Genomic DNA, 23,558 nt, shown 5'->3' with positions numbered 1-23,558 from the left:
CCTGCACGTCACGTGAACAATTAACCGAACAACTTTGGGCGCAAGTTTTCGAAGGACCACGATCACGAGTAAAGCGAACAAACGAGACCGCTAGGACGCGCGGCCTGCGACCTACCGTACAATTCGTACAAATTCATCCGCTTCTAACCTACGGCTATAGGGCACCCGACTGGCTGGCTGGCCGCTTTCGGCCAATTACTTACTGCTAGAGGCCGCCGTAGTAGTGTCCGCCGGTGCATTGCTTATTCGTGACGCAGAGCGTCTGCTTTCCAGCGCGATTTGGCAAAGTTCTTCTTCAGCTGCTCGGACACGGTACCGTGGATGTGCTTGCTGCTGGCCGCGTTGCCCGAGATCCAGGGAACACGTGAACCGCCTCTCCACGTTCACGCACATCAGATGAACGGATGAAGTCCTTCGCACGAGTCGCTGATCTCGTCCCAGTACGGTGAGTCGAACACGAACTCACCCTTCACGGTTCTGGGCGAACACAGCAGGCTGTACGAGATGACGCCTATGCTCCACACGTCCACCGCCTTTGCACCCCGAAATCCTCCATCTTCGAGAGACCAAAGTCACTGATCATGATCTTTGCTGTCTTCCGCCGGGCTGTAGTACAGCAGGTTCTCCGGTTTCAGGTCCCGGGGTTGTCCCTCCCAGTGGCGGATCCGGTCGTGTGCACATCGCGCTTACCATCGCTTCAACACCCGGATCTCGTTCTCCCGGAGAGCGAGTCCTCCTTGCCCTTGAGCGCCCTTTTTTTGTCAAAGATCTTGACCGCGTACTGTTGGGCGGTTTCCTTGGCAGCTTGTCGCAGCCATCCTTCACGTCACGTTGCGCACCTTCTTGCCCGAGTCCTTCTGCCCGAACAGGGGCCATCTCGCGCACTAAGCACCCGCTGGGTTTGCCGGGCCCGGCGGGCAACACTGGCTACTGCAGCTCGTTGTTGTCCTTTGATGCTGACGGGTTCTACTCGCTTGGGTGCTGGCGGTTGTTTTTTTTTCTTCTTTGTTTCGCCCACCGTTTGTCCTTCAGCGAAAAAAAAGGTTTCTCCGCTTGTGCGCTCGTTCCGTCGCGTCAAATTGTGCCACCATCGAAACCGTGCCACAACCCGGTTCGTCGTCGTCGTCGCCGTGTTCCTGGCAGGATTTTGTCCCTCGAACACCTCGAGCGACAGTGGTTTGTGCCTTCTGGGTTTTTTGATTGTTGTTGCTCTCTCTCTCTCTCTCTCCCTCTCTCTCGCGCGCGCGCTCCTGGAGGAACGCGTTCTCTTAGCAGGCTTATCTCGGCTGCTGCAACACGATCGATTTAGTGGGCTTCGCGTGCCATGGCCAACATAATCGGACGGGCACACGTACACGGGACACACAAAAATTTTTTTTTTAGATCGAGGATGTACTAAAAAAATTTTTTTAGATCGAGGATGTACTAAAAAAAATTTTATCATATCAAGGATGTACTAAAAAAATTTTTTTAGATCGAGGATGTGCTAAAAAAATTTTTTTTAGATCGAGGATGTACTAAAAAATTTTTTTTAAATCGAGGATATACTAAAAAAAATTTTTTCATATCAAGGATGTACTAAAAAAATTTTTTTTAGATCGAGGATGTACTAAAAAAATTTTTTTTTTTTTTATTTTTTTTTATTTTTTTTTTAGAAGCGAAAGGAAAATCATTTATTACTAGTGGTAAGTAAGAAACAAGAATAAAAACAAAACACTCATTTAGCGCTTGAAAGCAGGGAATGATTTGAATGCTCAAGAACGAATACTGAGCCGTTTCGAAAACTTGGAATGATCGTCTCCCTTCGTGAAACGCTGGAATTCGTTCCAGCTTTAAAAGTGATCTCAATACAAACGAGTATCGCATGCTATGGCACAATATTGGAGTCATTTAGCGTCCCCAATTTTGTTGGAACCGCTTCGAATGTTTTGTATAAAGGAAGTTTATTAGTTTAAAAAGTCAAGAAGATCGTTCAAGCGCCACAATGGTGGTTTCGCGAATGTTTTCGCATCATTTAAGCATCAAACTATTGGCAAGCGATTTAGGCAACAAATCGGCCCATCAAGTCACTGATTGCCTCGCAGGTGGTCAAATGGACAGATTAAGATTCGGTAAGCATGCCACCCACAAGGGGTAGTTACTGATCGTCTACCCCGTAAAAAGTACATTGCTTTAGTCTGCATAGCAACAGCGGATGTGTTTCGTTTTTGTTCCGCGTAGTTGTCCTAATCCTTATTCAAAAAAAAAAAAAAGAAAAAATTACTAAACAAATAAAAACGAAAAGGGAGTGAAACAATGCGAGAGAGCGAAAGAGAGAGAGAGAGAGAGAACCAAAGAGAAAGAGAACAGAAGCAAATAAACAAACAAAACAAAGAGCTTCCTGCACGTCACGTGAACAATTAACCGAACAACTTTGGGCGCAAGTTTTCGAAGGACCGCTAGGACGCGCAAACTCTCCACTCTCTCTCGGAACCCGCGGCCTGCGACCTACCGTACAATTCGGTCAAATTCATCCGCTTCTAACCTACGGCTATAGGGCACCCGACTGGCTGGCTGGCCGGCCGCTTTCGGCCAATTACTTACTGCTAGAGGCCGCCGTAGTAGTGTCCGCCGCTTGCTCGTCCGCCGGTGACGCAGAGCGTCTGCTTTCCAGCGCGATTTGGCAAAGTTCTTCTTCAGCTGCTCGGACACGGTACCGTGGATGTGCTTGCTGCTGGCCGCGTTGCCCGAGATCCAGGGATGCGCGAGGGCCTCTCTTACAGGTTCACGTGTCCTCTCCACGTTCACGCACATCAGATGAACGGATGAAGTCCTTCGCACGAGTCGCTGATCTCGTCCCAGTACGGTGAGTCGAACACGAACTGCGACGTAACCGGGCGTACCCGCACGCGTGCGCCATAAACCCGGAATCCTCCATCTTCGAGAGACCAAAGTCACTGATCATGATCTTGCTGTCTTCCGCCGGGCTGTAGTACAGCAGGTTCTCCGGTTTCAGGTCCCGGTGCACCTCGAACGATCTCCAGCAGCTGGACGATGTTGGGATGCGCAAACCGGGGTTGTCCCTCCCAGTGGCGGATCCGGTCGTGTGCACATCGCGCTTACCATCGCTTCAACACCCGGAACTCGTTCTCCCGGAGAGCGAGTCCTCCTTGCCCTTGAGCGCCCTTTTTTTGTCAAAGATCTTGACCGCGTACTGTTGGGCGGTTTCCTTGGCAGCTTGTCGCAGCCATCCTTCACGTCACGTTGCGCACCTTCTTGCCCGAGTCCTTCTTCCCGAACAGGGGCCATCTCGCGCACTAAGCACCCGCTGGGTTTGCCGGGCCCGGCGGGCAACACTGGCTACTGCAGCTCGCTGTTGTCCTTTGATGCTGACGGGTTCTACTCGCTTGGGTGCTGGCGGTTGTTTTTTTTTCTTCTTTGTTTCGCCCACCGTTTGTCCTTCAGCGAAAAAAAAGGTTTCTCCGCTTGTGCGCTCGTTCCGTCGCGTCAAATTGTGCCACCATCGAAACCGTGCCACAACCCGGTTCGTCGTCGTCGTCGTCGTCGCCGTGTACCTGGCAGGATTTTGTCCCTCGACCACCTCGAGCGACAGTGGTGTGTGCCTTCTGGGTTTTTTGATTGTTGTTGCTCTCTCTCTCTCTCTCTCTCTCTCTCTCTCTCTCTCTCGCGCGCGCGCTCCTGGAGGAACGCGATCTCTTAGCAGGCTTATCTCGGCTGCTGCAACACGGCCGATTTAGTGGGCTTCGCGTGCCATGGCCAACATAATCGGACGGGCACACGTACACGGGACACACAAAATTTTTTTTTTTAGATCGAGGATGTACCAAAAAAATTTTTTTTAGATCAAGGATGTACTAAAAAAATTTTTTTTGATCGAGGATGTACTCAAAAAATTTTTTTCATATCAAGGATGTACTAAAAAAATTTTTTTTAGATCGAGGATGTACTAAAAAAATTTTTTTTAGATCGTGGATGTACTAAAAAAATTTTTTTTTAGATCGAGGATGTACTAAAAAAATTTATTTAGATCGTGGATGTACTAAAAAAATTTTTTTCATATCAAGGATGTACTAAAAAAATTTTTTTTAGATCGAGGATGTACTAAAAAAATTTTTTTTGATCTAGGATGTACTAAAAAAATTTTTTTTAGATCGAGGATGTACTAAAAAAAATTTTTTAGATCGAGGATGTACTAAAAAAAATTTTTTAGATCGAGGATGTACTAAAAAAAATTTTTTCATATCAAGGATGTACTAAAAAAATTTTTTTTAGATCGAGGATGTACTAAAAAAATTTTTTTTGAACGAAGATGTACTAAAAAAATTTTTTTAGATCGAGGATGTACTAAAAAAAATTTTTTCACATCAAGGATGTACTAAAAAAATTTTTTTAGATCGAGGATGTACTAAAAAATTTTTTTTAAATCGAGGATGTACTAAAAAAATTTTTTTAGATCGAGGATGTACTAAAAAAATTTTTTTAGTTCGAGGATGTACTTAAAAAATTTTTTTAGATTGAGGATGTACTAAAAAAATTTTTTTTAGATCGAGGATGTACTAAAAAAATTTTTTTAGATCGAGGATGTACTAAAAAAATTTTTTTAGATCGAGGATGTACTAAAAAAATTTTTTTCATATCAAGGATGTACTAAAAAAATTTTTTTAGATCGAGGATGTACTAAAAAAATTTTTTTTAGATCGAGGATGTACTAAAAAAATTTTTTTCGATCGAGGATGTGCTAAAAAAATTTTTTTCATATCAAGGATGTACTAAAAAAATTTTTTTTAGATCGAGGATGTACTAAAAAAATATTTTTTGATCGAGGATGTACTAAAAAAATTTTTTTAGATCGAGGATGTACTAAAAAAAATTTTTTCATATCAAGTATGTACTAAAAAAATTTTTTTTAGATCGAGGATGTACTAAAAAAATTTTTTTTGATCGAGGATGTACTAAAAAAATTTTTTTTAGATCGAGGATGTACTAAAAAAATTTTTTTAGATCGAGGATGTACTAAAAAAATTTTTTTTAGATCGAGGATGTACTAAAAAAATTTTTTTTGAACGAAGATGTACTAAAAAAATTTTTTTAGATCGAGGATGTACTAAAAAATTTTTTTTAAATCGAGGATGTACTAAAAAAATTTTTGTAGATCGAGGATGTACTGACAAAATTTTTTTTAGATCGAGGATGTACTAAAAAAATTTTTTTCATATCAAGGATATACTAAACAAATTTTTTTTAGATCGAGGATGTACTAAAAAAAATTTTTTTGATCGAGGATGTACTAAAAATTTTTTTTTTAGATCGAGGATGTACTAAAAAAATTTTTTTAGATCGAGGATGTACTAAAAAAATTTTTTCATGTCAAGGATGTACTAAAAAAATTTGTTTAAGATCGAGGATGTACTAAAAAAATTTTTTTTGATCGAGGATGTACTAAAAAAATTTTTTTCATATCAAGGATGTACTAAAAAAATTTTTTTTAGATGGAGGATGTACTAAAAAAATTTTTTTTGATCGAGGATGTACTAAAAAAATTTTTTAAGATCGAGGATGTACTAAAAAAAATTTTTCATATCAAGGATGTACTAAAAAATTTTTTTTTAAATCGAGGATGTATTAAAAAAATTTTTTTCATATCAAGGATGTAGTAAAAAAAATTGTTTTTGATCGAGGATGTACTAAAAAAATTTTTTTTAGATCAGGATGTACTAAAAAAATTTGTTTAGATCGAGGATGTACTAAAAAAATTTTTTTAGATCGAGGATGTACTAAAAAAATTTTTTCATATCAAGGATGTACTAAAAAATTTTTTTTTAAACCGAGGATGTACTAAAAAAATTTTTTTCATATCAAGGATGTAGTAAAAAAATTTTTTTAGATCGAGGATGTACTAAAAAAATTTTTTTTTAGATCGAGGATGTACTAAAAAAATTTTTTTAGATCGAGGATGTACTAAAAAAATTTTTTTTGATCGAAGATGTACTAAAAAAATTTTTTTTAGATCGAGGATGTACTAAAAAAATTTTTTTTAAATCGAGGATGTACTAAAAAAATTTTTTTTAGATCGAGGATGTACTAAAAAAATTTTTTTAGATCGAGGATGTACTAAAAAAATTTTTTTTTAGATCGAGGATGTACTAAAAAAATTTTTTTAGATCGAGGATGTACTAAAAAAATTTTTTTTAGATCGAGGATGTACTAAAAAAATTTTTTTAGATCGAGGATGTACTAAAAAAATTTTTTTAGATCGAGGATGTACTAAAAAAATTTTTTTTAGATCGAGGATGTACTAAAAAAATTTTTTTAGATCGAGGATGTACTAAAAAAATTTTTTTTTAGATCGAAGATGTACTAAAAAAATTTCTTTAGATCGAGGATGTACTAAAAAAATTTTTTTAGATCGAGGATGTACTAAAAAAATTTTTTTTAGATGGAGGATGTACTAAAAAAATTTTTTTTTAGATCGAGGATGCACTAAAAAAATTTTTTTAGATCGAGGATGTACTAAAAAAATTTTTTTAGATCGAGGATGTACTAAAAAAATTTTTTTTAGATCGAGGATGTACTAAAAAATTTTATTTTTAGATCGAGGATGTACTAAAAAAATTTTTTTAGATCGAGGATGTACTAAAAAAATTTTTTTTAGATCGAGGATGTACTAAAAAAATTTTTTTCATATCAAGGATGTACTAAAAAAATTTTTTTTAGATCAAGGATGTACTAAAAAAATTTTTTTTAGATCGAGGATGTACTAAAAAAATTTTTTTTAGATCAAGGATGTACTAAAAAAATTTTTTTTGGTTCGAGGATGTACTAAAAAAATTTTTTTAGATCTAGGATGTACTAAAAAAATTTTTTTTAGATCGAGGATGTACTAAAAAAATTTTTTCATATCAAGGATGTACTAAAAATTTTTTTTTTAGATCGAGGATGTACTAAAAAATTTTTTTAGATCGAGGATGTACTAAAAAAATTTTTTTTAGATCGAGGATGTACTAAAAAAAATTTTTTAGATCGAGGATGTACTAAAAAATTTTTTTTTAGATCGAGGATGTACTAAAAAAATTTTTTTTAGATCGAGGATGTACTAAAAAAATTTTTTTTAGATCGAGGATGTACTAAAAAAATTTTTTTCATATCAAGGATGTACTAAAAAAATTTTTTTTAGATCAAGGATGTACTAAAAAAATTTTTTTTAGATCGAGGATGTACTAAAAAAATTTTTTTTAGATCAAGGATGTACTAAAAAAATTTTTTTTGGTTCGAGGATGTACTAAAAAAATTTTTTTAGACCTAGGATGTACTAAAAAAATTTTTTTTAGATCGAGGATGTACTAAAAAAATTTTTTCATATCAAGGATGTACTAAAAAATTTTTTTTTAGATCGAGGATGTACTAAAAAATTTTTTTAGATCGAGGATGTACTAAAAAAATTTTTTTTAGATCGAGGATGTACTAAAAAAAATTTTTTAGATCGAGGATGTACTAAAAAATTTTTTTTTAGATCGAGGATGTACTAAAAAAATTTTTTTCATATCAAGGATGTACTAAAAAAATATTTTTAAGATCGAGGATGTACTAAAAAAATTTTTTTTAGATCGAGGATGTACTAAAAAAATTTTTTTTAGATCGAGGATGTACTAAAAAAATTTTTTTCATATCAAGGATGTACTAAAAAAATATTTTTAAGATCGAGGATGTACTAAAAAAATTTTTTTTAGATCAAGGATGTACTAAAAAAATTTTTTTCATATCAAGGATGTACTAAAAAAAAAAAAAAGATCGAGGATGTACTAAAAAAATTTTTTTTAGATCAAGGATGTACTAAAAAAATTTTTTTTAGATCGAGGATGTACTAAAAAAATTTTTTTCATATCAAGGATGTACTAAAAAAATATTTTTAAGATCGAGGATGTACTAAAAAAATTTTTTTTAGATCAAGGATGTACTAAAAAAATTTTTTTCATATCAAGGATGTACTAAAAAAATATTTTTAAGATCGAGGATGTACTAAAAAAATTTTTTTTAGATCAAGGATGTACTAAAAAAATTTTTTTTAGATCGAGGATGTACAAAAAAAATTTTTTTCATATCAAGGATGTACTAAAAAAATATTTTTAAGATCGAGGATGTACTAAAAAAATTTTTTTTAGATCAAGGATGTACTAAAAAAATTTTTTTCATATCAAGGATGTACTAAAAAAATATTTTTAAGATCGAGGATGTACTAAAAAAATTTTTTTTAGATCAAGGATGTACTAAAAAAATTTTTTTTAGATCGAGGATGTACTAAAAAAATTTTTTTCATATCAAGGATGTACTAAAAAAATATTTTTAAGATCGAGGATGTACTAAAAAAATTTTTTTTAGATCAAGGATGTACTAAAAAAATTTTTTTCATATCAAGGATGTACTAAAAAAATATTTTTAAGATCGAGGATGTACTAAAAAAATTTTTTTTTGATCGAGGATGTACTAAAAAAATTTTTTCATATCAAGGATGTACTAAAAAAATTTTTTTAGATCGAGGATGTACTAAAAAAATTTTTTTAGATCGAGGATGAACTAAAAAAATTTTTTTAGATCGAGGATGTACTAAAAAAATTTTTTTCATATCAAGGATGTACTAAAAAATTTTTTTTATGATCGAGGCTGTACTAAAAAAATTTTTTTTAGATCGAGGATGTACTAAAAAAATTTTTTTTAGATCGAGGATGTACTAAAAAAATTTTTTTTGATCGAGGATGTACTAAAAAAATTTTTTTTAGATCGAGGATGTACTAAAAAAATTTTTTTTGATCGAGGATGTACTAAAAAAATTTTTTTTAGATCGAGGATGTACTAAAAAAATTTTTTTAGATCGAGGATGTACTAAAAAATTTTTTTTAGATCGAGGATGTACTAAAAAAATTTTTTTAGATCGAGGATGTACTAAAAAAATTTTTTTAGATCAAGGATGTACTAAAAAAATTTTTTTCATATCAAGGATGTACTAAAAAAATTTTTTTTAGATCGAGGATGTACTAAAAAATTTTTTTTAGATCGAGGATGTACTAAAAAAATTTTTTTAGATCGAGGATGTACTAAAAAAATTTTTTTTAGATCAAGGATGTACTAAAAAAATTTTTTTTAGATCGAGGATGTACTAAAAAATTTTTTTAGATCGAGGATGTACTAAAAAAATTTTTTCATATCAAGGATGTACTAAAAAAATTTTTTTTAGATCGAGGATGTACTAAAAAAATTTTTTTTGATCGAGGATGTACTAAAAAAATTTTTTTTAGATCGAGGATGTACTAAAAAAATTTTTTTCATATCAAGGATGTACTAGAAAAATTTTTTTTAGATCGAGGATGTACTAAAAAAATTTTTTTTGATCGAGGATGTACTAAAAAAATTTTTTTAGATCGAGGATGTACTAAAAAAATTTTTTTACATCGAGGATGTACTAAAAAATTTTTTTTTATCGAGGATGTACTAAAAAAATTTTTTTCATATCAAGGATGTACTAAAAAAATTTTTTTTAGATCGAGGATGTACTAAAAAATTTTTTTAGATCGAGGATGTACTAAAAAAATTTTTTCATATCAAGGATGTACTAAAAAAATTTTTTTTAGATCGAGGATGTATTAAAAAAATTTTTTAGATCAAGGATATACTAAAAAAAATTTATTTAGATCGAGGATGTACTAAAAAAATTTTTTTGATCGAGGATGTACTAAAAATTTTTTTTTAGATCGAGGATGTACTAAAAAAATTTTTTTAGATCGAGGATGCACTAAAAAAAATTTTTTTTATATCGAGGATGTACTAAAAAAATTTTTTTTGATCGAGGATGTACTAAAAAAATTTTTTTTAGATCGAGGATGTACTAAAAAAATTTTTTTCATATCAAGGATGTACTAAAAAAATTTTTTTTAGATCGAGGATGTACTAAAAAAATTTTTTTTAGATCGAGGATGTATTAAAAAAATTTTTTAGATCAAGGATATACTAAAAAAAATTTATTTAGATCGAGGATGTACTAAAAAAATTTTTTTGATCGAGGATGTACTAAAAAAATTTTTTTAGATCGAGGATGTACTAAAAAATTTTTTTTTGATCGAGGATGTACTAAAAAAATTTTTTTAGATCGAGGATGTACTAAAAAAATTTTTTTTCGATCGAGGATGTACTAAAAAAATTTTTTTTAGATCGAGGATGTACTATAAAAATTTTTTTTAGATCAAGGATGTACTAAAAAAATTTTTTTAGATCGAGGATGTACTAAAAAAATTTTTTTTAGATCGAGGATGTACTAAAAAAATTTTTTTTGATCGAGGATGTACTAAAAAAATTTTTTTTAGATCGAGGATGTACTAAAAAAATTTTTTTACATCGAGGATGTACTAAAAAATTTTTTTTATCGAGGATGTACTAAAAAAATTTTTTTTAGATCAAGGATGTACTAAAAAAATTTTTTTTAGATCGAGGATGTACTAAAAAATTTTTTTAGATCGAGGATGTACTAAAAAAATTTTTTCATATCAAGGATGTACTAAAAAAATTTTTTTTAGATCGAGGATGTACTAAAAAAATTTTTTTTGATCGAGGATGTACTACAAAAATTTTTTTTAGATCGAGGATGTACTAAAAAAATTTTTTTCATATCAAGGATGTACTAGAAAAATTTTTTTTAGATCGAGGATGTACTAAAAAAATTTTTTTTGATCGAGGATGTACTAAAAAAATTTTTTTAGATCGAGGATGTACTAAAAAAATTTTTTTACATCGAGGATGTACTAAAAAATTTTTTTTTATCGAGGATGTACTAAAAAAATTTTTTTCATATCAAGGATGTACTAAAAAAATTTTTTTTAGATCGAGGATGTACTAAAAAATTTTTTTAGATCGAGGATGTACTAAAAAAATTTTTTCATATCAAGGATGTACTAAAAAAATTTTTTTTAGATCGAGGATGTATTAAAAAAATTTTTTAGATCAAGGATATACTAAAAAAAATTTATTTATATCGAGGATGTACTAAAAAAATTTTTTTGATCGAGGATGTACTAAAAAATTTTTTTTAGATCGAGGATGTACTAAAAAAATTTTTTTAGATCGAGGATGCACTAAAAAAAATTTTTTTTATATCGAGGATGTACTAAAAAAATTTTTTTTGATCGAGGATGTACTAAAAAAATTTTTTTTAGATCGAGGATGTACTAAAAAAATTTTTTTCATATCAAGGATGTACTAAAAAAATTTTTTTTAGATCGAGGATGTACTAAAAAAATTTTTTTTAAGATCGAGGATGTATTAAAAAAATTTTTTAGATCAAGGATATACTAAAAAAAATTTATTTAGATCGAGGATGTACTAAAAAAATTTTTTTGATCGGGGATGTACTAAAAAAATTTTTTTAGATCGAGGATGTACTAAAAAATTTTTTTTTGATCGAGGATGTACTAAAAAAATTTTTTTAGATCGAGGATGTACTAAAAAAATTTTTTTTCGATCGAGGATGTACTAAAAAAATTTTTTTTAGATCGAGGATGTACTATAAAAATTTTTTTTAGATCAAGGATGTACTAAAAAAATTTTTTTAGATCGAGGATGTACTAAAAAAATTTTTTTTTGATCGAGGATGTACTAAAAAAATTTTTTTAGATCGAGGATGTACTAAAAAAATTTTTTTTTGATCGAGGATGTACTAAAAAAATTTTTTTTGATCGAGGATGTACTAAAAAAATTTTTTTCATATCAAGGATGTACTAAAAAAATTTTTTTAGATCGAGGATGTACTAAAAAAATTTTTTTTTGATCGAGGATGTACTAAAAAAATTTTTTTAGATCGAGGATGTACTAAAAAAATTTTTTTTTGATCGAGGATGTACTAAAAAAATTTTTTTAGATCGAGGATGTACTAAAAAAATTTTTTTTTGATCGAGGATGTACTAAAAAAATTTTTTTAGATCGAGGATGAACTAAAAAAAATTTTTTCATATCAAGGATGTACTAAAAAAATTTTTTTTAGATCGAGGATGTACTAAAAAAATTTTTTTAGTTCGAGGATGTACTAAAAAAATTTTTTTAGATCGAGGATGTACTAAAAAAAATTTTTTCATATCAATGATGTACTAAAAAAATTTTTTTTAGATCAAGGATGTACTAAAAAAATTTTTTTAGTTCGAGGATGTACTAAAAAAATTTTTTTAGATCGAGGATGTACTAAACAAAATTTTTTCATATCAAGGATGTACTAAAAAAATTTTTTTTAGATCGAGGATGTACTAAAAAAATTTTTTTTAGATCGAGGATGTACTAAAAAAATTTTTTTAGATCGAGGATGTACTAAAAAAATTTTTTCATATCAAGGATGTACTAAAAAAATTTTTTTTAGATCGAGGATGTACTAAAAAAATTTTTTTAGATCGAGGATGTACTAAAAAAATTTTTTTAGATCGAGGATGTACTAGAAAATTTTTTTTTGATCGAGGATGTACTAAAAAAATTTTTTTAGATCGAGGATGTACTAAAAAAATTTTTTTTTGATCGAGGATGGACTAAAAAAATTTTTTTAGATCGAGGATGTACTAAAAAAATTTTTTTTTGATCGAGGATGTACTAAAAAAATTTTGTTAGATCGAGGATGTACTAAAAAAATTTTTTTAGATCGAGGATGTACTAAAAAAATTTTTTTAGATCGAGGATGTACTAAAAAAATTTTTTTTAGATCAAGGATGTACTAAAAAATTTTTTTTCATATCAAGGATGTACTAAAAAAATTTTTTTAGATCGAGGATGTACTAAAAAAATTTTTTTTTGATCGAGGATGTACTAAAAAAATTTTTTTTAGATCGAGGATGTACTATAAAAATTTTTTTTAGATCAAGGATGTACTAAAAAAATTTTTTTAGATCGAGGATGTACTAAAAAAATTTTTTTTTGATCGAGGATGTACTAAAAAAATTTTTTTAGATCGAGGATGTACTAAAAAAATTTTTTTTTGATCGAGGATGTACTAAAAAAATTTTTTTTGATCGAGGATGTACTAAAAAAATTTTTTTCATATCAAGGATGTACTAAAAAAATTTTTTTAGATCGAGGATGTACTAAAAAAATTTTTTTTTGATCGAGGATGTACTAAAAAAATTTTTTTAGATCGAGGATGTACTAAAAAAATTTTTTTTTGATCGAGGATGTACTAAAAAAATTTTTTTAGATCGAGGATGTACTAAAAAAATTTTTTTTTGATCGAGGATGTACTAAAAAAATTTTTTTAGATCGAGGATGTACTAAAAAAATTTTTTTTTGATCGAGGATGTACTAAAAAAATTTTTTTAGATCGAGGATGTACTAAAAAATTTTTTTTTTGATCGAGGATGGACTAAAAAAATTTTTTTAGATCGAGGATGTACTAAAAAAATTTTTTTTTGATCGAGGATGTACTAAAAAAATTTTTTTAGATCGAGGATGAACTAAAAAAAATTTTTTCATATCAAGGATGTACTAAAAAAATTTTTTTAGATCGAGGATGTACTAAAAAAATTTTTTTAGATCGAGGATGTACTAAAAAAATTTTTTTCATGTCAAGGATGTACTAAAAAAATTTTTTTCATATCAAGGATGTACTAAAAAAATTTTTTTTAGATCGAGGATGTACTAAAAAAATTTTTTTTGATCGAGGATGTACTAAAAAAATTTTTTTTAGATCGAGGATGTACTAAAAAATTTTTTTAGATCGAGGATGTACTAAAAAAATTTTTTTCATATCAAGGATGTACTAAAAAAATTTTGTTTAGATCGAGGATGTACTAAAAAAATTTTTTTAGATCGAGGATGTACTAAAAAAATTTTTTTAGATCGAGGATGTACTAAAAAAATTTTTTTCATATCAAGGATGTACTAAAAAAATTTTTTTTAGATCGAGGATGTACTAAAAAAATTTTTTTTGATCGAGGATGTACTAAAAAAATTTTTTTTAGATCGAGGATGTACTAAAAAAATTTTTTTAGATCGAGGATGTACTAAAAAAAATTTTTTCATATCAAGGATGTACTAAAAAATTTTTTTTTAGATCGAGGATGTACTAAAAAAATTTTTTTTGATCGAGGATGTACTAAAAAAATTTTTTTAGATCGAGGATGTACTAAAAAAATTTTTTTAGATGGAGGATGTACTAAAAAAATTTTTTTAGATCGAGGATGTACTAAAAAAAATTTTTTACATCGAGGATGTACTAAAAAAAATTTTTTCATATCAAGGATGTACTAAAAAAATTTTTTTAGATCGAGGTTGTATTAAAAAAAATTTTTTTAGATCGAGGATGTACTAAAAAAAAATTTTTCATATCAAGGATGTACTAAAAAAATTTTTTTTAGATCGTGGATGTACTAAAAAAATTTTTTTTAGATCGAGGATGTACTAAAAAAATTTTTTTCATATCAAGGATGTACTAAAAAAATTTTTTTAGATCGAGGATGTACTAAAAAAATTTTTTTTAGATCAAGGATGTACTAAAAATTTTTTTTGATCGAGGATGTACTAAAAAAATGTTTTTAGATCGAGGATGTACTAGAAAAATTTTGTTCAGATCGAGGATGTACTAAAAAAATTTTTTTTAGATCGAGGATGTACTAAAAAAATTTTTTTAGATCGAGGATGTACTAAAAAAATTTTTTTTAGATCAAGGATGTACTAAAAAAATTTTTTTTGATCGAGGATGTACTAAAAAAATTTTCTTAGATCGAGGATGTACTAAAAAATTTTTTTAGATCGAGGATGTACTAGAAAAATTTTTTTTAAATCGAGGATGTACTAAAAAAATTTTTTTAGATCGAGGATGTACTAAAAAAATTTTTTTAGATCGAGGATGTACTAAAATTTTTTTTTAGATCAAGGATGTACTAAAAAAATTTTTTTTGATCGAGGATGTACTAAAAAAATTTTTTTAGATCGAGGATGTACTAAAAAAATTTTTTTTAGATCGAGGATGTACTAAAAAAATGTTTTTAGATCGAGGATGTACTAACAAAAATTTTTTCATATCAAGGATGTACTAAAAAAATTTTTTTAGATCGAGGATGTACTAAAAAATTTTTTTTTGATCGAGGATGTACTAGAAAAATATTTTTTAAATCGAGGATGTACGAAAAAAATTTTTTTTAGATCGAGGATGTACTAAAAAATTTTTTTAGATCGAGGATGTACTAAAAAAATTTTTTTTAGATCAAGGATGTACTAAAAAAATTTTTTTTGATCGAGGATGTACTAAAAAAATTTTTTTAGATCGAATATGTACTAAAAAAATTTTTTTTGATCGAGGATGTACTAAAATAATTTTTTTAGATCGAGAATGTACTAAAAAAATTTTTTTAGATCGAGGATGTACTAAAAAAAAATTTTTTTAGATCGAGGATGTACTAAAAAAATTTCTTTAGATCGATGATGTACTAAAAAAATTTTTTTCATATCAAGGATGTACTAAAAAAATTTTTTTTAGATCGAGGATGTACTAAAAAATTTTTTTAGATCGAGGATGTACTAAAAAAATTTTTTAAGATCGAGGATGTACAAAAAAAATTTTTTTTAGATCGAGGGTGTACTAAAAAAATTTTTTAGATCGAGGATGTACTAAAAAAATTTTTTTTAGATCAAGGATGTACTAAAAAAATTTTTTTTGATCGAGGATGTACTAAAAAAATTTTTTTAGATCGAGGATGTACTAAAAAAATTTTTCTTGATCGAGGATGTACTAAAATAATTTTTTTAGATCGAGAATGTACTAAAAAAATTTTTTTAGATCGAGGATGTACTAAAAAAAATTTTTTTTAGATCGATGATGTACTAAAAAAAATTTTTTTAGATCGAGGATGTACTAAAATAATTTTTTTTGATCGAGGATGTACTAAAAAAATTTTTTTTGATCGAGGATGTACTAAAAAAATTTTTTTAGATCGAGGATGTACTAGAAAAATTTTTTTTAAATCGAGGATGTACTAAAAAAATTTTTTTTAGATCCAGGATGTACTAAAAAAATTTATTTAGATCGAGGATGTACTAAAAAAATTTTTTTAGATCGAGGATGTACTAAAAAAAATTTTTTTTATATCGAGGATGTACTAAAAAAATTTTTTTTGATCGAGGATGTGCTAAAAAAATTTTTTTAGATCGAGGATGTACTAAAAAAATTTTTTTCATATCAAGGATGTACTACAAAAATTTTTTTTAGATCGAGGATGTACTAAAAAAATTTTTTTAGATCGAGGATGTACTAAAAAATTTTGTTTAGATCGAGGATGTACTAAAAAAATTTTTTTTAGATCGAGGGTGTACTAAAAAAATTTTTTTCATATCAAGGATGTACTAAAAAAATTTTTTTTAGATCGAGGATGTACTAAAAAAATTTTTTTCATATCAACGATGTACTAAAAAATTTTTTTTTAGATCGAGGATGTACTAAAAAAATTTTTTCAGATCGAGGATGTACTAAAAAAATTTTTTTAGATCGAGGATGTACTAAACAAGTTTTTTTAGATCGAGGATGAACTAAAAAAACTTTTTTAGATCAAGGATGTACTAAAAAATTTTTTTTTAGATCGGGGATGTACTAAAAAAATTTTTTTAGATCAAGGATGTACCAAAAAATTTTTTTTAGATCGAGGATGTACTAAACAAGTTTTTTTAGATCGAGGATGAACTAAAAAAACTTTTTTAGATCAAGGATGTACTAAAAAATTTTTTTTGATCGAGGATGTACTAAAAAAATTTTTTTAGATCGAGGATGTACTAAAAAAATTTTTTTCATATCAAGGATGTACTAAAAAAATTTTTTTCATATCAACGATGCACTAAAAAAATTTTTTTTAGATCGAGGATGTACTAAAAAAATTTATTTTAGATCGAGGATGTACTAAAAAAATTTTTTTAGATCGAGGATGTACTAAAAAAATTTTTTTAGATCGAGGATGTACTAAAAAAAATTCTTTCATATCAAGGATGTACTAAAAAATTTTTTTTTAGATCGAGGATGTACTAAAAAAAATTCTTTCATATCAAGGATGTACTACAAAATTTTTTTTGATCGAGGATGTAATAAAAAAATTTTTTTAGATCGAGGATGTACTAAAAAAAATTTTTTCATATCAAGGATGTACTAAAAAAATTTTTTTTTAGATCGAGAATGTACTAAAAAAATTTTTTTTGATCGAGGATGTACTAAAAAAATTTTTTTTAGATCGAGGATGTACTAAAAAATTTTTTTTAGATCGAGGATGTACTAAAAAAATTTTTTCATATCAAGGATGTACTACAAAATTTTTTTTAGATCGAGGATGTACTAAAAAAATTTTTTTAGATCGAGGATGTACTAAAAAATTTTTTTTTGATCGAGGATGTACTAAAAAAAATTCTTTCATATCAAGGATGTACTAAAAAATTTTTTTTTAGATCGAGGATGTACTAAAAAATTTTTTTAGATCGAGGATGTACTAAAAAAATTTTTTTTAGATCGAGGATGTACTAAAAAAATTTTTTTTGATCGAGGATGTACTAAAAAAATTTTTTTAGATCGAGGATGTACTAAAAAAAATTCTTTCATATCAAGGATGTACTAAAAAATTTTTTTTTAGATCGAGGATGTACTAAAAAAAATTCTTTCATATCAAGGATGTACTAAAAAATTTTTTTTGATCGAGGATGTTATAAAAAAATTTTTTTAGATCGAGGATGTACTAAAAAAAAATTTTTCATATCAAGGATGTACTAAAAAAATTTTTTTTTAGATCGAGGATGTACTAAAAAAATTTTTTTTGATCGAGGATGTACTAAAAAAATTTTTTTTGATCGAGGATGTACTAAAAAAATTTTTTTAGATCGAGGATGTACTAAAAAAAATTCTTTCATATCAAGGATGTACTAAAAAAAATTTTTTCATATCAAGGATGTACTAAAAAAATTTTTTTTAGATCGAGGATGTACTAAAAAAATTTTTTTTGATCGAGGATGTACTAAAAAATTTTTTTTTAGATCGAGGATGTACTAAAAAATTTTTTTTAGATCGAGGATGTACTAAACAAATTTTTTCATATCAAGGATGTACTAAAAAAATTTTTTTTAGATCGAGGATGTACTAAAAAAATTTTTTCATATCAAGGATGTACTAAAAAATTTTTTTTAGATCGAGGATGTACTAAAAAAATTTTTTTAGATCGAGGATGTACTAAAAAAATTTTTTTTAGATCGAGGATGTACTAAAAAAATTTTTTTAGATCGAGGATGTACTAAAAAATTTTTTTTTAGATCGAGGATGTACTAAAAAAATTTTTTCAGATCGAGGATGTACTAAAAAAATTTTTTTAGATCGAGGATGTACTAAACAAGTTTTTTTAGATCGAGGATGAACTAAAAAAACTTTTTTAGATCAAGGATGTACTAAAAAATTTTTTTTTAGATCGGGGATGTACTAAAAAAATTTTTTTAGATCAAGGATGTACCAAAAAATTTTTTTTAGATCGAGGATGTACTAAACAAGTTTTTTTAGATCGAGGATGAACTAAAAAAACTTTTTTAGATCAAGGATGTACTAAAAAATTTTTTTTGATCGAGGATGTACTAAAAAAATTTTTTTAGATCGAGGATGTACTAAAAAAATTTTTTTCATATCAAGGATGTACTAAAAAAATTTTTTTCATATCAACGATGCACTAAAAAAATTTTTTTTAGATCGAGGATGTACTAAAAAAATTTATTTTAGATCGAGGATGTACTAAAAAAATTTTTTTAGATCGAGGATGTACTAAAAAAATTTTTTTAGATCGAGGATGTACTAAAAAAAATTCTTTCATATCAAGGATGTACTAAAAAATTTTTTTTTAGATCGAGGATGTACTAAAAAAAATTCTTTCATATCAAGGATGTACTACAAAATTTTTTTTGATCGAGGATGTAATAAAAAAATTTTTTTAGATCGAGGATGTACTAAAAAAAATTTTTTCATATCAAGGATGTACTAAAAAAATTTTTTTTTAGATCGAGAATGTACTAAAAAAATTTTTTTTGATCGAGGATGTACTAAAAAAATTTTTTTTAGATCGAGGATGTACTAAAAAATTTTTTTTAGATCGAGGATGTACTAAAAAAATTTTTTCATATCAAGGATGTACTAAAAAAATTTTTTTTAGATCGAGGATGTACTAAAAAAATTTTTTCATATCAAGGATGTACTACAAAATTTTTTTTAGATCGAGGATGTACTAAAAAAATTTTTTTAGATCGAGGATGTACTAAAAAATTTTTTTTTGATCGAGGATGTACTAAAAAAAATTCTTTCATATCAAGGATGTACTAAAAAATTTTTTTTTAGATCGAGGATGTACTAAAAAATTTTTTTAGATCGAGGATGTACTAAAAAAATTTTTTTTAGATCGAGGATGTACTAAAAAAATTTTTTTTGATCGAGGATGTACTAAAAAAATTTTTTTAGATCGAGGATGTACTAAAAAAAATTCTTTCATATCAAGGATGTACTAAAAAATTTTTTTTTAGATCGAGGATGTACTAAAAAAAATTCTTTCATATCAAGGATGTACTAAAAAATTTTTTTTGATCGAGGATGTTATAAAAAAATTTTTTTAGATCGAGGATGTACTAAAAAAAAATTTTTCATATCAAGGATGTACTAAAAAAATTTTTTTTTAGATCGAGGATGTACTAAAAAAATTTTTTTTGATCGAGGATGTACTAAAAAAATTTTTTTTGATCGAGGATGTACTAAAAAAATTTTTTTAGATCGAGGATGTACTAAAAAAAATTCTTTCATATCAAGGATGTACTAAAAAAAATTTTTTCATATCAAGGATGTACTAAAAAAATTTTTTTTAGATCGAGGATGTACTAAAAAAATTTTTTTTGATCGAGGATGTACTAAAAAATTTTTTTTTAGATCGAGGATGTACTAAAAAATTTTTTTTAGATCGAGGATGTACTAAACAAATTTTTTCATATCAAGGATGTACTAAAAAAATTTTTTTTAGATCGAGGATGTACTAAAAAAATTTTTTCATATCAAGGATGTACTAAAAAATTTTTTTTAGATCGAGGATGTACTAAAAAAATTTTTTTAGATCGAGGATGTACTAAAAAAATTTTTTTTAGATCGAGGATGTACTAAAAAAATTTTTTCATATCAAGGATGTACTAAAAAAATTTTTTTAGATCGAGGATGTACTAAAAAAAATTTTTTCATATCAAGGATGTACTAAAAAAATTTTTTTTAGATCGAGGATGTACTAAAAAAATTTTTTTTGATCGAGGATGTACTAAAAAAATTTTTTTAGATCGAGGATGTACTAAAAAAAATTTTTTCATATCAAGGATGTACTAAAAAAATTTTTTTTAGATCGAGGATGTACTTAAAAAATTTTTTTTAAATCGAGGATGTACTAAAAAAATTTTGATACAGTGTTCTTGCTACCTTCTTCAAAATCATTACTACCAATCTTTGCAAATAAGGAAATAACGTTGTCAAAACTACTTAAACTTATTTTTAAATTAAATTTGTTTTAAAACCACGTACATTGCGGCAAGAAATTGCGAGAAAAAACTAAATCCATTGCGATGTGCATTTTGTTTTGCACGTCGTTTGTTGTTATTTTACTTTCTAAATATTGCACAACGTTATCAAAGAAATCTATATTGCCCAGATTTGTTTCAAATGCAGTCAAATCATCTATATTACACACCTTATTAAAAGTAAAGGGTGGGCTACTATTATCATTATTATTGTTATTGCTAACGGTATCTCTAATAAGGACCATGTTAGCTTCCACAACGGACAACCTTCTATTTAATTTAGCTTGCTCGTTTTTGAGTTCTCCAATTATTTGTGTGTTTTTTTCTAAAACAGAGGTGTTTTGAGTCAGCGCTTTCGTATTTTCGCTCAAAATACGCATTAATGTCTCAATACTATTGTTTGAAGTAATATCTCGAGGTTGTTTAAATGGTACTTTCTGTTTTGGTCTGCTAATTGGTTGGGAACTTATCTCCGTTGCCTGTGTGGAAAGAGGCTGTGGATCAATCGCTACAGTTGCGGTGCGATACGAGCATTGCGGGCTTACACGCTCAGCAGAAACACCCGCAGCATTCATCACGTATACAACGTTTTCTTTGTTGCTATCCATCGTTCTGCACGTTGGCCCAGAATAAAAACAAAAACGAGAATGTACATTAGTCAACTGACAAGGCCGGATAGATCAACGTGCAAACATCAACACCACGGACGCGTAACATTTGCACATCAACTCGGTTCAAACCCCCACGGGAATGGAATGGTACGAATAAAACATACTCTTGATAAATTCTGAATTTCTCTCACTCTCTTATCTTAACAGGCACAACAGCTGGAGCGAAAACGTTTGAAACAAACACATATACCGTCAGTCACCCTCGAGCGTTCGAATGCTTCTAAAATGATTGACGACAATTCAAAATCACAAGCCAAAGCCGTCACCAACAACAGTAATGATAAAATAAGGGAAACAAAATATGTCTAACTATGAAGCGGGGGGAACAGGTCAGATAGAGCAAGCCGATATGCAGGGCAGGTACCGCCTGCGAATGAGTGAAGATGGGAAAAAGGAAAAAAAGGGTCGTCTAATGAGAAAGGGTCAAAAAAGGTCTGACACCCCAATAAATATGTGTTTATGACCATGACCCTACTCTTTTTTACCTCGTACCACATGTCGCGTTTATGTACCGTCATAAAAGCCAACCGCAGCTGCGCACGTGTTCATTTGTTTTTGCTGCGCATTAGCCTAGGTCTACCCGCGTCGACACCCTGCCGGCTACTGACATGAGAGAATTTTCGAGTGACTTATGAAGCAAGAATCGGAAATGTTATATTTTTCCGATGAGATGTTCGACAAGGCTGTTTCGACGAGTCGAAATTGTGAGTATCCCATACATTTCGTGAGTTCCACCGCTGCTTGGGGAGGTCCCACCGGTGAGGACTCAAGACGCCTTTTTTGCTTTAACGTTAGCGATGTTCGCGATTCGAGCGCTTTTGTAACTCTTCCGATGATACATTGGAGTTTTTTCCTACACGTCCTTTGTCACTACAATCACACGGGGGTTTTGTATTTCTTCGACTGAGAGAGAGAGAAAAATGCTCCATTCGACGAGCATTTTACATGAGCGTAGCAGCACGCCGAGAGAAAAAGCCCACCCGAGAGAATTCGGTCGTCCGCAGCAGTGCCTTTGTTGGGGTAGGTTTTCTTCCCGCGCAGGCCACTTTACCTGCGTTTGACTTGCGCTTACATTTTTCGCCCATGTTGAAGGTACCTGTACAATTTCTACTTATATTCTGTTTGTGAGCTAATGTTCTATGATCACCGATCGTATGTGGACGCATGATTACGGTACGAGGTGTGATATTTTACCAAAGGCATAGAACAAAACACGCATGAAATGCAGCCGCCTACCATTTTCTTAGTTTTGTGAAATCATAGAAATCCTCAATGTTATCACCTTTGGAGTGTGTATTAATCAATCGATAATAAACAAAAAAAAACATTCTTGTTTACCATCACTGATATCTGATGTTTTGCCGATTTCAACGATTTTCTCTCATTTTGTTAAACCTGTCTGATAAAATTCAACCTCTGCGAATGTATTGCTTTCATAAAGATTTTTACAGCTATCGATTGCAAGAAAATATATTTTGACACATGGTCAGCGCCCTAATTTAATAGGCAATGTTATAAGCGTTGAAGATTTCTATGGCATTCGACACTAATTGTAATTTAAGATTAATTATAAGATTTATTTTCTTGTTAAGACTTACCATGGATAAAAAAAACCAATAAAACCTGTAAAAACTTTGAATTTCTAAATCTGATACCTAGGTATAAATGTGTGTGGAAATGTGAAACAGTTATTTCCCAAATCATATCTAAATGCTAATGAACGATCGGATCTGATGAACGGTTTTTTTTTTCTGATGTACCTTTTTTTTTTTTTGACCGTTTTTAAATAACAAGGGCTGTATTGTGTTTCATAAATGGCATTTTCGCTTTTATGACCTAACTCGCTTCGCTTACCTCGGTCTCTTTTGCTCGTATATTTTTTAGGCACCCCGAATGAGAACGGAATCCTGTTTATGCGGTTTTTCCTGATTTTTTTACCAAAAGATACATATATTTTCGGGTTAAGGGTAGCATATTTCAAACCCCTCTATGCGCATGTAACAAAAATATTTTTGTATACGGGAAGTTTAAGTTCAAGCACTATAAATGAGGTATAATAAAGCGATGATAAAGTACATCAGCTAAGGTACATTACTGTTTTTTTTTCTCTATCTTTGTAAAGATCTACATATAATGTTTGCAAAGCTTGTCGCTAAATGTAACAAGATATGCATCAAAAAAACATTAATGAACTTTTTTTATTAAAGCCTGGCCATGCCAACAAACTATAACTTAAAATGAATAACATCATTAACATATTAATCATAACACACCTGCGTTTTTTAACAACATTTTAAAGAAAATTAAGCAAGAAGCTGCGAAAAAAAA

The 23,558-nt window shown here is 29.1% G+C and overlaps 1 pseudogene; it reads right to left on the bottom strand.

Annotated features, from left to right (window-relative positions):
* Positions 1–242: 242 nt before the first annotated feature.
* On the bottom strand, positions 243–3,296 carry LOC128730094 (calcium/calmodulin-dependent protein kinase type 1-like; annotated as a pseudogene).
* Positions 3,297–23,558: the final 20,262 nt, after the last annotated feature.

This window comes from Anopheles nili, unplaced genomic scaffold (assembly GCF_943737925.1).
Source record: "Anopheles nili unplaced genomic scaffold, idAnoNiliSN_F5_01 U_low_cov_5, whole genome shotgun sequence".
NCBI classification, from domain to species: domain Eukaryota; kingdom Metazoa; phylum Arthropoda; class Insecta; order Diptera; family Culicidae; genus Anopheles; species Anopheles nili.
Note: the sequence above shows the minus strand (reverse complement) of the source record. Positions and strands in the feature narration are given on the sequence as shown.